The 13782-nt window shown below is 51.8% G+C and overlaps 1 protein-coding gene across 4 annotated transcripts in view; it reads left to right on the top strand.

Moving 5' to 3' along the window:
* The first annotated feature begins 2973 nt into the window (after window positions 1–2973).
* TIAM1 (TIAM Rac1 associated GEF 1) overlaps window positions 2974–13782 on the top strand; it is a 189949-nt gene continuing 179140 nt past the window's right edge. For 3 of the 4 annotated variants that reach the window (XM_035545776.2, XM_035545784.2, XM_035545778.2), the window contains exon 1: window positions 2974–3096. The gene's annotated coding sequence lies outside the window, so the exon portion shown is untranslated. The remainder of the gene's footprint in view (window positions 3097–13782) is intronic. The other variant, XM_050715940.1, reaches the window with a different exon arrangement.

The raw sequence follows: 13782 nt of genomic DNA, 5'->3' as shown, positions 1-13782 counted from the left end.
CACCCTTAGGTCTTCTTCATCATTCTTCTTCATGTATTGCAGAGGGCACACGGGAGAGAGTGGTTATTGGGTGTGAGAGGAGCCTGGAGGCTGCAGGGTGCCCTTCAGGAGCCATAGGCTGAGAAATGGAGGAGGCAGGATGCAGTAGGAGCTGCTGAATGATCGCTTGGTTTATGGCCTTGTGTTTGTCTCAAAGCATGCTGGCAGCTGAGGGATTTCTGCTTTGGACACCTACAAAAGCCAACCATGAGCAGTTTTGCCCCAGTACCAGGGCAAGTGCCTGCACAACCTCCCTGATGTTGAAATTAGCCTTGTTTTGAGCAGGAGATTGGACTAGAGGCTGCTGGTCCCTTTCAGCTTCACTCTCCTGTGAGTTACAGTCCCACTTATGCCACCTGTGCCCCACGCAGTAAGAAATTTCTGCACTGCGCTGCCTACCTCAGCCCTCCAGAAAATGCCTCCACTCACCTCTGCTTTTCTCCCCTCCCCTGACTCATTTTGAGGAAGCTCTCTCTGAATTGCTTTGTTTACCGTGTGGGGTGGCAGCTTTGTATTCTCATCTGTAACGCATGGACAGTTCAGCATGCTGAGCTTAATTTAGTCCTTCTGGCTCTTCTTTGCTGCATCACATGAGGGGGGAGCGTTTGGCTCCTTGTCCTGATTTTGCTCTGTAAGGATGGCTCATTGTCAAAGCGCTCTGCTGCTGGATGGTGTTGGTCAAGCCTAGGAAGTGATGCAGCTTTCCTCAACCACTGCTTGGGCAAAGAGGCCTCTATGCATGGGGGATCTTCTGCTTGGTAGTTCCACTTTGGCTGATGTTTGAAACGATGTTCCTCCCCCACTCTCTCTATTTTTTTTCTTTTTTTTTGTTTTTTCTTTTTTTCCTTTCCCTTTCTCCAGAAGTTTTCCAAAATGGCAAATCAGACTGGAGTTACAAATCAAGTTAACCATGCAACTACAACCCAACTGTGAGACCTTAAAGAATCACAACTCGGCAGGACAGCAGGTCACCAGCAGCTTTAGTTGGCAGGTGATGACTTGCTCCTCTACAAACCAGCATTGCCTGGCTCCACTCAGCCAAGCCAGCAGCTCACATCTAAAGCAGCCCAAGATACCAACGGCCTTCTTTGAGGCATGGGCACATTGCTGACCAATGCTCAACTTGGTGTCCACCAGCACCCCCTGGTCCTTTTCTGCCAAGCTGCTCTCCAGCATGTTCTCGTGGTGCCTAGGGTTGTTCCTCCCCAGCTGCAGGACCTTGAACTTCCCCTTGTTGAACACCATGAGGTTCCTGCCAGCCCCTTACACCAGCCTGTCAAGGTCACTGTGGGTGGCAGCGTGACCCTCTGGTGTATCAGCCCCTCCTCCCTGTTTTGTGTCATCAGCAAACTTGTTGAGGGCACAATCTGCCCCATCATCCTGATCATTAATGAAGATGTTGGACAAGACTGGAACCAGTATTGACCCCTGCGGTATACTATTAGTTGCTGACCTCCAACTAGATTTTGTACCACTGACCACCATCCTCTGGGCTTGGCTGTTCAGCCAGTCTACATTACTCGTCCAGCCCATACTTCATTAGTTGAGTCTATGAGGACCTTAAGGGGGGCAGTGTCAAAGGCCTTACTGAAGTCTGGGTAGACAATATCCACTGCTCTCCCCTCATCTACCAAACCAGGCTTTTCATCCCAGAAGGTTCTCAGGTAGGTCTGGGATGACTTCCCCTTGTGGTCCTAGGTGTGATAGAAAGGCTGTGGTGGCTGGGGCTAGTCTAGCATGGCTCTCGGCTACCTGTGGATTTTGATGTGCAACCTATAGTCTGATGAGGTACTCTTGTTCATAAGTGGACACCTTGAAGATCTGCTTTTAAGTTATGCTATTGTCTGTGAGGTATAAAACCAACCGTGTGCCTGGGATGGCTGCTGCATGTTTGGGTTCTTACAATTGTTCTGAATGGCCGAGTGACTAGCTGAAGTCTCCTAATCCAGGGCTGTAGCACACTACCAAATTTTAGTAAGACTTTGTGCTCAATCATTGGGGGATTTCTTCTAAAAATCAGTGCTGGGGAAGGGCCTGCATTTAATCTTGCTGGTTAAGTGGCTTGACTACAGTGCCCAGTGTGGTAATGCCATTTAATTCCTAACATTAATCAACGTCTTGACAAAGAAAACTGATAGTTTGCGTTTGGATTTTGCAAGCAACATTACAATTAGGGAGATTTTGATTATTCTTTTTAAAGGGAGGGTCAATATTTGGATGTGAAAGCAAATACTTTATTTGACAGAGATGCGAGCGTTGGTGAGGACTGACTTGGATTTCCCCATTGCCACGTTCAAAGCGGGGAGGCGCTTCCACCTCGAAATGCTTTATTACAGGCGTGCTTGGCAAGGTTCGTGGCACATTTCAACACGTGTTTGTTCATGAGGGCACTTAGGACATACTCAGGGGCCTGAGGGCTGAGGCGTGAGGCGCTGACAGGGGCGGCCGCCGCGAGGGCTCCCCTCAGGGCGGGCCGGGCGCGAGCCCCGCAGCGCGGGAAGCTCGAGGCGGCCTCGCACCCCCCGCCCTCAGCCAATCCCACCGCGCGCGCGAACTTCGCCCCCCCCTCCCCTCCGCTCCCCGCGCGCGCCGCGTGTGCCGTTGTGCCACACCATCCCCAGTCCGAACGCCGCGCTGCTGGCCGCCTCCTCCTCCCATTGGCCCGCCGGGCCGCGATTGATCGCCGCCGCGGCCAATGGGAGACCCGTCTCCATGGCGCCCGTCGGCACCGCCCCCCTCGCGGCGCTGGCGGCCGCAACATGGCAGCGGCGCCTCCCGGCGGCGGCTCCGCGCTCTGAGCGCTCCGGGGCCGGGCCGAGGCGGGGCAGCGGCGGCGGCCGTGAGGGGCCCCACGGGCCTGGGAGCCGCCGCCAGCACCGCGACGGCCCCGCCGCTGCCGGCCGTGGCTGTGAGGGGAGCCCGGCGGCGGCGGCCGCCCCGCTTTTGTCCGCCGGGAGCGGGGCCTGGGGGGGGCGTGAGGCGACCCCGGCCCCCTCAGTCCGTCCGTCCGTCCGTCAGCGCCTCTCCGTCTGTCCGGCCGTGCGCAGCTGCCGCCAGGTGAGCCCCGCGGGTGGGTGGGAGAGCCCTGGGGGCTGCTGCCCTTCCAGGCTGCGCAGCGGCACCAGGGAGGTGCGGTGGGGGCTTGGGTCCGCTGTCCTGGTGATGGGAGGGCAGCGGGGACAGCCGGTGTCCCAGGGCAGTGCTGCCCCCAGGGAGGAAAAGCCATTTTCCTAACGGGCAGCTATATGACCTGAAGCGTTTTCATAGAGGCTCTCCCAAATGAGGGCTCCCTGTTATCGGTGTTGTTGCCTTGATGACCAATCAACGCTTTCCAGTACACTACAGGCAATATTTTGGAGGCCTTAAGCAAGTGGGGTGCTCAGCATCAGTTTAGCGGTCAATGACTTTGAGATCTCTCCCTCCTTAAGCTCACGTAGAGCTCACTCTAATTTGCCATAAAAGAAACAAATACTGCCATCTCAAATGGCCCTTCTGGCTTCTCTAGCTGTTCTAGGCTGCAGTAGGTTTCTGTGAGTCCAGCTCGGTGTCTCTCCGGTGGTTCACCTGGCCTTGCTTGGGAGGCGGCGGTGGCTTTCTGTCAGAGGTACGCACGCAGGGTGGTCATTCGGTGGCCAGGAGCATCGGAAGGGACTCGATCAAACGACCAATTAACGCACAGTTTAAAGGACCTCTGCGTGCCACAGGGGGGAACCTGTTTGGTGCTGGAGCTCTCCCTTTCTCCAAGTTCTCGTGCCGTAGTGAGGTGTGTGGTATAAATAGAAATGCTAGGGGTTTTAGCCGCTGAATTCAAAGTTACGGTTTCCACAGCAACCGGCACTCAGGCCATTTACTACGTATGTAATATTTTCCTTTTTTTTTTTTTTTCCTTTTAATCTGGCTTCTTGTGCTGTGTCAAATCCTCCTCCACGAGCATCCAGTGCTCGTTCCTCCTACTCCTCTTCTGAGCATCTCCCTCCACTCCCTTTCACCAATTGCCCTCTTGCTCCGCTGCCAGCTCCAGCCTTCCTCCCGTCTCCTCCAGAACCAGCCGCTGGCGGAGCCGTGCACCGTGTCCCACTCGTCCACCGTGTTCGCTCATCCTCCGAGCCCTCCGTTTGCTTCCAGCTTCCACAAACGCAGGAAGAAGCAGCCGCGCTTTGAACCCCTGGCATATCCTGGAAGCAACCATGTGTGTTTCCATCTCTCCCTTATCTGAAGGGCTGTTGTTGTGACAGTAGGTCCGCACGGCTTTTGAGGCGTGAAGGAAATGCAGCCGGAGAGCTGCGCTGAGGGCTACGGGACGTATTGCCACCTAGGGAGGACCAGGATGCAGCGCTCATGGCTAAAAGTCCCTGTCACGTGAGCGTGAGGAGCTGCTAACGTGTATAGCCAGCAGGTTGATGTATATACGTGGTGGTGTCCGAGCTGCAGTTTCCAGAGCAACTGGAGGTTTGCGTCTACGAAGGCTGTTAACTAAAACATGGAACATCACATCCAATTTTCCTTTCTTAAATCCTGTGGTTTTTAGCTACTGCTAGCAAAGCAGCTGGGCTTACCTATCTGAGAATACGTGTAAAAACCTTCTATGACCAAGCAGATCTTCTTCAGATGTGTGCTTCTGGGATGAGAACAAGAATGGGAAATTTCAGCCCCCAAAGTAATTATCCTTAGGGTTACAGCATAAGGCTTAAAAAAGGGGGGGTAGGGGGAGAGAATGGAAGTGCTTTTTTTTAATCTCATCTGTATTTATAAAAAGCACTAATGGCAAAAGTGCAGTTGGGCAGGAATGAGTAAAAAGGCTGATGCAGGCTGAAACCAAGCGTCAAGTGAAGGGTTACTGTGGCTGGAGAGTCGATCCTAAGAAGAAGGGGACTCGGGATCCCCTGGAGGTGGGAGCAGTTGGGCAGACCGTGGTGCTGGAGACTGTTTAATATACGCATTATCTCTTTGGCTGCTGCTCCGTGTGAAACTGGATCCCTCGTGCAGTTTCACAGATGGTTTTGCTCTGAGCAGTCATGCCAAGGACCTTCAGCGTCAAAACAGGTCACTTTCCCATTGTAACTCGGTTCGAGCCGATGTTACTTTCGAAAAAGTTGATGCATCTGCGTTGTGGGTTTTCTCCTTGCCCTGCGGAGAACGTTGTCAGTAACAGGCATGTCGTTCCCTTATAAACTGCTCGACTGGACAGCCAGATTGGTGTGGGCAACGATGCCGTAAAATGGTTTGTAGGCTACCTGGGAATCTGAGGCAGGAGGCCTTAAGCGTTGGCTTGAGTAAAAAGGAATTGCAAAGAGAACGTCCCAGGGGTCTTCCTTGCTATTTTTGTTAGTAGCCTTCCAGCTCAATATTTTTCTTGATGTGTTTTATATATATACATATAATGTTCCATTGATGTTGCCGCCTGTAATAGCATTGTCAGCAGCCTGTGGTTTTTGCTTAACAAAATGGAGGAATGATTCTTCTCCTGCGAGGAGGTTTTTAAATGAAACTTAAACCCAAACCTTTGTGATCTTTGGTACGCTGCCCAGATTATAGAAGCAACGTGATTGAAGCAGCGGCTGGTAATGGCTTGAAGTAAATTGAAATACCTTGAACTTCTTACCGGGTCTCCTTTACAGAGGTGGGGAGCTCGTTTTCGATGTAATCAGCCCAATCTTTGCGATACTGTGCAGGCTGAGGAAGGGCTTTAGATCGTTTGCCTAGGCGCGGGCTGTTGTCAGTGGCTGCTGCCCCCCACCTCCACGGCTGGCAGCGCTGCCTGCCGGGTGGTAAAGCAGAGAGAGACAGTAACACAGCAGGAGAAGGGCTCGGTTTTCATGGGAATAACCACCTATTTCTTTCCTTGGGTGCTCAGAGACTGCCTGTGTGTGCCGTGCTATCAACTTAATTGGCTGTGTCTTTGTAAATAAAGGTACTGGTGCTGGGGTTCAGCGTTGTGTGGTAAATGCATCCGTCTTGGCGTCAGGGCATCCGGTTTTACCTTTCACCAGCCTGCAATATAAGTACACTTTTTTCTGAACTCCTCCATTAACGTCAGTGGGTAAAGCCAAGTCTGAGCAAGCGAGCATCCGCGAGCTGGAACGAGATGCCCAATCCATTAACCTCAGCCTTGTTTTAGGAACCTCTTCCCTTAGAGGAGTGGGCAGGGAGCGAGGGGCGGAGGGAAGGCGGCGTGCTCGTGAGGATGGACCTGGTGCGTCACCGCAGCTGCTTGGTCTGCCTGGGGACCAGCAGCTTTAGCTCCTGAGCAGTGTCTTCTGTGGTAGGTACTGCAGGGAGCCATCTCACCAGGCTGTGGGGTCGCTCCCACCCTGTGTATCTTCCGCCTGGGAGGTCTCCTGGCAGCTGTGGCCTGGAGAGGAGAGACAGGAGGAGAAAGGCAAGATCAAAGAGGAAAGGCAAAGGGGTTATGTCTGCTGGCAGGTGATGAGGAGAGATGGTCTGGTCCAGAGCGCTGGATGTCACACATACTCACGTGAGCGTAGGTCGTGAAGAATGCAGCAAACTTCTGTATTTTGAATTTTGCAGACCAGGCTGCAATAAAATGCATATTTGGTACTCATTATGTCTTTAAGCAAAAGGGGTGTTTCTTGATTTGTTTTTTAAAACCTTTGGCCATAGTTACCGTCTGCATCGGAGAACTCCGTACTGCTTCATATTATTCAGCATGTCTTCATGTTTAATTGTTTTTCCCTTTCATATGTTCTGTTCCGAAGGTTAGTACAGTTTTCCTCTTCGTGGATAAATAATTTAAACACCTGAACTGATTACGTGCATGCATCCGAGCCCAGAGCAGTCACGACTCTTTTTTGCTTCAGAACGACTGGCTTTTCTGAAGAAGATTCAAAGCGGCTGAAAATAGCTTCATCAGAGAAACATCGAGCAGCACTTTAAAATTATTACTCTCATGCCACGGATGCTGGCAGCGCGCATCTGCCATCCTGTTTGCGCCATTTCGCCGAGCGATCACTGCCTCATTGACAGCTCGCTTGCTCTGGCCAAGCGTGCCCCTTCCTGAAGGGCAGGGCCCTCCTTCCCTTCGCAGAACGGGGGCAAAGACCTGGCTGCAAAGAGGTCTGGGCTGTGCAGTCAGGTTGCCGGTGGCAGGGCTCGTGGAAAGCCCTCACGCTGGTGGGGGCAGATTTGCCCTTCAATGGGGAACGGGGGGCTGCGGCAGCGTTTCCTGCTGTCAGGGGAAAGGCCTTTCTCTTCTCTCTTTGTTCTAAAGTGTATTTTCAGAGAGGAACTGCTCTCCCGCTCTCCCCAGGTAAAACCACACGGGCTCCACAGCCTCCTTGGGAGATCTGCAACCCGAACCAACTACCGAAGGAAAGAAGTCTTTTTCCTGTCTCATCCTGCATCCTCTTCAGTCAGTGCTTTGCTGTTTAATCTCAGCCTGGCTGACGATAGCACTCTTGGATGACTGGAGTTTCCTCTCCTTTTGTTGCTTTTTAAAAAAAAAAAGTATTCTTAGGAACTACCTTTGTAGAGCAACTGCATATCTCTAGGCTAAAGCTAAACCACAGCTGGAAAACATCTCTGATCTCTCACTCAAAACTTCTTATATCTGAAGATTTAAAACCTCATGCCAGAGAGCCGTGGCCTGATAGTTTGTCCACGGCTTCCTGCTTTATCAGCATTACTCTGCAAGAACACGAATACCTTGATCCCCTTTATCTCGTCCCTCTTTACACACAGAGAGAAAACTTGTGATGTTGTTACAGAAATTCTACCTTCATGTTTTGACTTTTTTTCCCCCCCAGCGTTCTTGTACAGTAGCCTGTGTGGCCCCTCTGGATTTGCAATCACATTATCCCCCTGCCTGGCTGTCTGCCCTCCCTGGTAAGTGACGCACCGCCAAGCACCAGGCTTTCAGCAGGTGGGAGCAGTTTCTGCTTGGACCCAGTTGCTGCGTGTCTGTCAGGCCCATCCATTATTGTAGCAGCAACATTTTCCTTGTTTTGGATGATCTCCTGCCTTAGTCCATCACACTTGGTTCCCTTTTTTCTTCTAGAAAGTCGGGTGATCTGCATCTTGCCGCTTGGGTTGCGCCAGCTCCTGCCATCTCTTTGCTTTCTGCTTATCAGCAGCATGTCTCAAAGCCTGCAGAGTACTGCTTACTAGCTGCACACCAAGTTCCTGGAGAGTTTTGGTGCTCTTTGATGTTTTTATTAGTAAGACCTTAATTCGTGCCCTACCTGTGTTTTTTTCCGTGTTGGCATAACTCTCATGATGCCTCCGTTTAGGTGCTTGTTCCTTCATCGTGGACCTGCCCTAGTGTTTGGGTGGGCGTCTCGGTGGCACAATGCCAGAGGCGCTTTCAAAATTGCTACGTGTGTGACAGGTAATCTGGAGAACCTTAGCCAAAAAAACAAACAAGCAAACCCACAGATAGGGCTGTTTTGGTTTATTTTCCCCTTAATACGATGCACCTTTACCGTCATGCTTTTAAGAGGGGACTGGTTTTTGTTCCGGAGGATTTGATGTCTGCTGTGCAACAAGGTGGAGTGCTGTTACGGTGACAGAGCCGCATGACAGCGATACTTGACTTGTTCCAACCCAAGAACAAAATAAAGGTTAAGCATCTTCCCTGCAGAGGCTTGGGTTCCCCGCAGTATTAGCCAAGACCAAGTGAGAGGGAGGGGAGAAAAGGCAGCAAAGCGGTGCAGGAAGTGCACAAAGTGGACGACTAGAGAGGCGTTTTGAGGTGAGGCTGTTGGGTTCGCACCGTGTAACTAACTCAGCTTGAGACGTCCTTGGCTGCAGAAGGCTTGAGCTTAGCTGCAGCTCCACGATAAAGCCAAAGAGCCCTCAAAGAGCCCCGGAGGCTGAGGGGCGCTGGCACCCCCTTGCCCCTGGCCACGGGGTGCTCAGAGGTGCACGGACCCGTGGAGGCAGCGTGGGTCCCAGCTGTGCTTTGCAGAGCTGCTTTGGCAGCACTTTCTACACGGCTCTGACCGGGAAGAAAGGCCGTCTGCATTAAGTCACTTCTTTTGTGAAGCTATTTGTCTTGTTTGTCTTGCAGACAGTAATGGACCTGTGTTTAGAAAAGAGGAAAAAGAATTAAGTCCTGTTAGCAGGGGAGGGGGATGTTGAGGTATAATGTGGTTATGTGGAGTGTAGGGAGAAAAACCTCTGAAGATTCATCACGTGGTGGTGAGAAAACCTGTTGCACTCCTACAGCGGGGGATGACAAATGTGGCTCCTGTTTACTCTGTGCTATCTGTATGGCACGTGTTAAAAATGTGCGTGATAAATGTACGTGCTGCATCTATGAGAAAGGTGAACCTAAATCCTGCTAGGCTCGCTTGTTACTGGCAAAATACGTTTCCTCGCTCGGTCAGCGTTGTCTCCTGGGAAAGTCGGACCAGTCGTATTAATTTAATGGCAAGACTGCTAATGAAGTCAATGGGTTGGGGATTTCACCCCGTGATTCAGAGAAAACTTTGTTTATTCTGTTGCTAGCGGCTGTGCGGTTATAAAAACGTGATTGCTTTGTGCTCTCGCTCTGCAAAAGGGTAATGAATAAGGAAACTTGAGCTGACACAGTTACTTGCCAAAATAATTAAGTGCAGAGCTAAATGAATATAAAAAGACCAGGCAAGTATCTGGAAAAAAATTCTTTTTTTGTTTTTTTGAGGCTTGCTGAGGTGTGAAGCTTCCTCTGTGAAAGTAAGGTGAGCAATTAGTGTTAATTGATTTGGTGCTTAATATCAGTTGGGAAGAACTTGTCGAGGATTAATGTGGGGAAATATATGCAATTTCAGGAGAAATTGATTGTATTTCATCTTTTCTGCGTGTAGCTTTCCCTCCAAGTGCTAATGAAAGTTCAATAACTAATGAACAAAACGTTTCATTAAGCACGCAGTAAGCCTGGAACGGTCACCTAGTGCCTCTTTGGGGTACCCTCTCCTTGGTGGCCCCCTCCTTTGGGGCATGCACTCTTCATTTCTGTTTGTTTGTTTGAAAGGGTATCGGCGAAGATAAGGCTTCTGTGTCCACTCCTGTGTCTCCCTTTGGAGAACATTTGGCGTGGCGAGGCTGTGCTTTGTGTTTTGCCTTTGGTAGCAATTCCTGCTGCCTGCAGTTGTGGCTTCCAGTTGGGAACAAAGCTGTGTTGTGTGTCTAGTGAGTAATAATTGTTGACAGTCGATAATGCTGGGGACCTCTCGTTGTGGGATCGGAGTTACACCAACTGCTTCTGAACTCGTCAGTTATACGTTTGTAATTTTAGCTTCAGGGCTTGCCGTGCTGGAATATTCTCTTTTTCCTCTGGTAATAAACCTAAAAAATACAAATACTGGTGTTAAAGGTCTTTCCCAAATGTGCCAAGCGAGGCGCAGAGCTGAAGTGTTGGCAGCACTTCCTGAAGTCCCATCCTTACCCGTGCCAGCTCTCCGACCTTCCTGGTACCACCTCGTTATTGCATCCCGTGATGCCTTGCTATTCCCCTTCTGCTGCTGGTGGTGGCTTTTGGGGACCAGCGTGGCCAGGATCTAGCCCGGGTGGATCTTTGGTCAGGTGCCCTCTGGCTGCTGCTGTCTGCCTCCAGTGGGACCACAGCTGCAGGACGAGGAGGGTTGAGGTCTAATCGCCAGCAAAGGTTTGCTTGCTGCTGCCCTGAGCTTTGTTGTTTCAGCTCGTTGCTCAACTGGTGGCGTTTTCTTGAAATGCCTGCAACTGCTGGGTAGTAGCTTGTGTTTGGTGTGCGTGCATTGTGAGGGTTGCTGGGGAGAAGCTTTATGTTATTTTATTTTTGCATTACGATGCCTTGAAATTCATTAGAATTCATTAGGGGTTTCTGGTGCCTTGCCATACGAGCAGAAAGGCGCAAGCCTCATGCCAAATACCGTGGCATAAGGGATGTCGTGTCCTTGTGAGCGTGTCACAGGGCGTATGAGACAGCATCCTCCACTACAGCCGTACCCAAGTGCTGATTTCTCCTTTCTTGCTAAATTTCTGATGGTCTGCGCCAGATTTTGTGATGACTGCGTGCATTTCTCTGCAGATAATGTGAGCTGGAAATTTGGCAGCAGCATCGTTACGGATCATACATCCGGCGTGTAGGTTACGTGCGGGGCTTGCCACGGGCCGAGAGAGGCCTGAGGCAGGAGAGAAGCAGATTGTACTTCAGAAGGGGCTTCAGCCGTCTTCCTCGCCCCTACAAGCAGTCGCCCTTCGAAGGGGAAGCGTGGGACAAGTCCCCAGCCGAGGATTTGTAGGTGCTCCGAGCTTGTGGGAAGAAGCTGAGTGTGTGTGTGTGGGGGGAAAAAACACTTGGTAAATGTTTATGAAGTGTTATGGCCTCAGGTGAAGATAAACTGCCTGCTGGTTTACTGGGGAAACTCAATCTCTCTTCTGTTTTTGTTTGCTGCCGGGAGGCAGTAACGCTGCCTCGCGTGTAAGTGTGCCTGGCCCGCGGCAGCTGTGGAAAAGCGGAGGGACTGAAGGACAACAGTCCAGCGAGGGGATGCAGGAAAGCTGCCACCAGAGCCCTCTGGTGAAAAGGGCCCCTGAGCCAGTGCAGTTACCAACACGTGGTGTGTGTGGTAGGTGAGTTTCTTGGAAGTTGTAGCTGTGTAATACACAAATAAGGTCTTCTGAAATGATGAGAGCATCCCCGGCCGTACCTTGGTTTCCATCTTCGTTAAATTAGAAAACGAGCCCTGGTTTTAACAAAGCAGCCCTTGTTAACACAAGGCCATGAATGTGGGTGCCCTTGAAATAAACCAGGAAAAAGCCATGCCTGTTGGGGTATCGCTTTGAAGCTGTACGAGAAGGGATTGTACCTGGTACAGGCAGTCCTCCAGCATTTCCTCCGGGGTTTCTTTTCAAGGGGCCCAGGCTGCAGGTGGCTGTGCTGGCTCCGGGGACGAGGCAGCAGAAGGTGCGATGCACCCTTCAGCCAAACCACGTGGGCAACGTTGCTGCAGTGCTGGCCCTTGCTCATGGTTTGCTTCTGGGTTTGTACCTGTTTTTCTTGCCTGTTTGTCTTCAAAAGTAAAAATACTTGAAAAAAACCCAACTCTGGTCTGGTAAACAGCACTCTAAGTAAGACTCCCTCTTCTCGGTCTGGGAAAAGAGAGCAGTTTGGGGGCTTGTGCATTTGCTTGCCTCGATGGCAGACTGAAAGCCAGCGACTGGCTTAGCTTGGGGATCGTGCATGTTGTCCCCTTCCCTCACCTTTTCTTCCTGTTGGGGCATGGGCTCTGGCCTGAACTCCTGCCTCTCTCATTGATGGGGGGTGAAAGTCTGAGGGAATAGCAAGGAGGCCTCTGCAGAGTGTGAGGAAATGAGGGGAAGCGCTTGTATGTTAGGCCAACAGAGCGTAGATCTACTTGCTGCTTAGGTTTTTTTGTTTTTTTTTTTTTTTAAACTGACTGCCCAGAGATGCTTCCCCCTTCTTTCCCTTTCTGGAAAGGAAGAAAAAAAGAACTGCTCAGAAGAGCCCCCCCAGGGTATGACAGGTAAGCTGTCTGCATTTTTGTGGTGGGGAGAGGTCTTTCCCCAGCCCCACATACCTCTCTGTCTGTTCCCCATCTGATGCGTGGTGCCTCCTGCCGTTATTAGAAAGAACTGAGCTGACAGTCCCAAGAAACCTGTAGCAGGGGGACAGGACTGTGGCTGGGGGCCCAAAATGCTGGAGGGCTTCTCCCATCCCCCCTGGTTCTGCATGAGGCAGGCACGGATCGCTGCTGGAAGGAAAAGCAAGTCCTCAGCAAGTGCTCTTCCTCCTGCCCCGTGCACAAACCCCCTGCGAGGTGAGCTTGTGCCTTCCCTTATTCACTGCTGAGCTGCTGCTGCCGTTCTGGCCCTGGCCCCTCTGGTTCGTTGCTTAATCTGGACTGTTAGACGTGAAGTACGGGCTCGTCTGCGTGATACCTGCTCTCTCCGTGGCTAGGATTGTCCCGTTCAAATGGAGCAGCCCTACAAGTTTAATCACATCTTTGTCAGCACTTTGCCTGTTGCCTCGTTTTGTCCTGAAGTGGGAGCAGGAGAGGCAGCTGAAGAGGTGACTGCACCTTGTTCTTAAAAACAAAGCGCTCAGCTTGGCGCAGCTCTAGAAGCAATTTTTTTCTGCACGGGACCCAAATCTTCTTGAAATGTGGGAGGGAGGGGAAGGGAAAGGGTACTTGGGGGTGCCGTGTTCCCCACCTTGTGCTGGAGGGGTGGGAGGATGTCCTGGGGCATGGGTCTTGCCCGGCTTGTCTGCTCCATCCCGGAGTGGAGGGGAGAAAAAGAGGGTGACACTGGAGCAGTGAGCCAGCAGCAGAAGAGACCGTTTCTCTAGGATGATTTGTGCCCTGCTGGCGTGCTGTGAGGGCCGGCAGCGTTAGCAACAGCCCAGTTTTGCTGCTGGTAGAGAGAGCCCTCAGGCTCCCTGCCAGCTGAAATCCTGAGCAAGGTCCCTGGAGGAGGTGGGGGCACCCCGACGGGAATCGTCGTGTGGCGGGATAGGGACCGGCAGCGCAGGAAATGCCTCGGAGAGCTGCCTGCTGCAGATGCTCAAGGTCTCCCGAGTCAGTGAATGACGAAGCCACGGTCCTCAGGGCAGTAATGCATCCCTCCTCCTGATGGGCAGGAGAGAGGGGAGCTCTCGCGGTGCCTCGGCACGTGCAAAAGGGAGCGAGCAGCAGAAGACTGCAAGTATCTCGGGCTGGGGATCCTGCTCAGGGTGGCTCAGGGCTGTGGTCCGACAAAAGGGGCAGCTCCTCGGCCTTGGGCTCGATGCTCTGGTGTCTG

The sequence above is a fragment of the Cygnus atratus genome, chromosome 1 (assembly GCF_013377495.2).
Source record: "Cygnus atratus isolate AKBS03 ecotype Queensland, Australia chromosome 1, CAtr_DNAZoo_HiC_assembly, whole genome shotgun sequence".
Classification (NCBI taxonomy): Eukaryota; Metazoa; Chordata; class Aves; order Anseriformes; family Anatidae; genus Cygnus; species Cygnus atratus.
This window is presented reverse-complemented; position numbering and strand designations above follow the sequence as displayed.